Here is a 2,472-nt window from a genome sequence, read left to right on the forward strand (position 1 = left end):
TGGGAGAAAGGAGAAGAAGGGTGGGAGAGGCAAGGCATTTATGGGACACAGAAATGGGTTATTATCTGTAGATGATAATGTGTTTTGTATACTTAACTGGACTGGTGTGAAGTGTATTCATGTTGGGTATATTCAACTTAAAAGCAAAGTGATGTATAGTAACTAAATGTATAAAATTAAAAAATAATTAAAAAATAGGCCACAGACCTTAACAGATATCTTATCAAAGAAGATAACTTATGGTAAAGAAATATATAAAAAGATATTCAGTATATCATCAGGGAAATACAAATTAAGACAACAATGGTATGCCAGTGTACACCTATTAGAACGGCCCAAATCCAGAAGACTGACAGCAACAGATGCTGACCAAGGTGTGGAGCAACAAGAACTCTCATTCATTGTTAGTGGAAATACACGGTACAACCACTTTAGAAGATAGTTTGACAATTTTTACAAAGCTAAACATACTCTTATTTTCTTTTTAAGGTTTATTCATGGAGAAAATGAATAAACTTTAAAAAAGAAGAACAGCATTTCCAAAAGAGTTCCAACCCCATGACCCACCTTCATCCCTAGCCATCCATCCTCAGATCATGAACATTCACATACCCTCCCATTTACACTCCCAAGGAAGGTGTGTGAATACTCAGGGAGTATACCCAGGGAGGTCTCCAGACAGGAACACTGAGCCTTTCCCCGTGGGTCAGCCTTGCAAAAGAGCATCACATAACTACTCTATGCAGCCTTCTGGCCCCAAACCTAACCATATTCTTATCATACAATCCAGCAATTGTGTTTCTTTATATTTATCCAAAGGAATTAAAAATTTACATCTACACTAAAACTTGCACATGGATGTTTACAGCAGCTTTATTCATATTTTCCAAAACTTTGAAGAAACCAAGATATCCTTCAGTAGGTGAATGGATAAATACATTGTGGAGTATTATTTAGTGTTAGAAAGAAATGAATTACCAACCCAAAATGGAGGAGTATGTGCGAGATCCCTGCCCCTGGCAAATTGTGGATGACTGTGGAGGGGCCTTTACCATAGGTATCATAGGTAGTGGTATCTTTCAAGCAATCAAAGGTTTTCACAATTCTCCAGTGGGAGTAAACCAAGGACTTCAAGGGAGCTTGACAGCTATTAAAACAAGAGCTCTACAGTTGGGAGGTAGCTTTGCAGTTTAAGGAGGCATGTTTCCCATGATTAACTATAGCTATGGTTCAAGTCAGAGAAAAAAAGATCTGTGGAACTCTGTCACAAGTGGTACCTTAACAGGAACCATTCTGGCAGCAAGAAATGGACCAGTGGTCATGGTTGGATCAGCTGCAATGGGTGGCATTCTTTTAGCTTTAATTGAAGAAGCTGGAATCTTGTTGACAATGTTTGTCTCTGCACAGTTTCCCAATGGTCCTCAGTTTTCTGAAGACCCCTCCCAGTTGTCTTCAACCCAGTTGCCATCCTCACCTTTTGGAGACTATTGGCAATATCAGTAGGACTTCTTCCCCAGAATTTCTTTAATGGAATGATCCATTCAAGATGGATCTCAGAAAATCAAGTTACGATTCATTCAAGATGGATCTCAGAAAATCAAGTTACACTCTGTTTTTAAAACCATAGGTGGGACAACTGTGGCCAAATAGGCTATGAAGAAACATTTCATAGGTGGTTACTGTGGCCAAATAGGCTATGAAGAAACATTTAGCAACTTTTTCTATTTAACAGAACATGGGAGGGGTTATTAAAAGATGATACATTTATTTATTCACACTTGGATTGCATTTATGATCAGAATAAATGTCATTAAAAGTAACTATAATAAGTTCTTAGAGGATAAAGGACCAAAGAGCAAAAATAACTGAAACATGATTACTGTGGCCAAATAGGCTATGAAGAAACATTTAGCAACTTTTTCTATTTAACAGAACATGGGAGGGGTTATTAAAAGATGATACATTTATTTATTCACACTTGGATTGCATTTATGATCAGAATAAATGTCATTAAAAGTAACTATAATAAGTTCTTAGAGGATAAAGGACCAAAGAGCAAAAATAACTGAAACATGACCATCATTTCCTTGTGGGCTTCTTGGCCTGGTTTTGTGTATTCTATGATTTGAACAATAAAAAGGCCCTGGAACTTACCCTTTCCTTTAAGATCAGTTGTAGAGTTGTACTTTCATACTTACATACATGAAACAATGCATGTTTTAATGTTAATCCCTCAGCTCGTGTGAAGTGAATTATGTATGGGAAGAATTACACAGAGTCAACATGGATCATGTCACAATTCTGTATGGGTTGAAGAATGTGGGAAAACATTTATCCTTTACTTTGAATGTGAAGTATGCTATGTCTTAGTTTCAAAGATGTTGGATAAAAATTCTCTTACCTTTATAGCTGCTATATCTTGATTCCTGTTCATCAGTAAACCTTACTAGGAACAACTTGCTTCCAGTATAC

At 36.8% G+C, this 2,472-nt stretch overlaps 1 pseudogene; it reads left to right on the top strand.

The window, feature by feature from the left end:
• Positions 1-987: 987 nt before the first annotated feature.
• LOC102496966 (mitochondrial import inner membrane translocase subunit Tim17-A pseudogene) lies at positions 988-1,503 on the top strand (annotated as a pseudogene).
• Positions 1,504-2,472: the final 969 nt, after the last annotated feature.

The sequence above is a fragment of the Tupaia chinensis genome, unplaced genomic scaffold, assembly GCF_000334495.1.
Source record: "Tupaia chinensis unplaced genomic scaffold, TupChi_1.0 Scaffold000275_1, whole genome shotgun sequence".
NCBI lineage: Eukaryota > Metazoa > Chordata > Mammalia > Scandentia > Tupaiidae > Tupaia > Tupaia belangeri.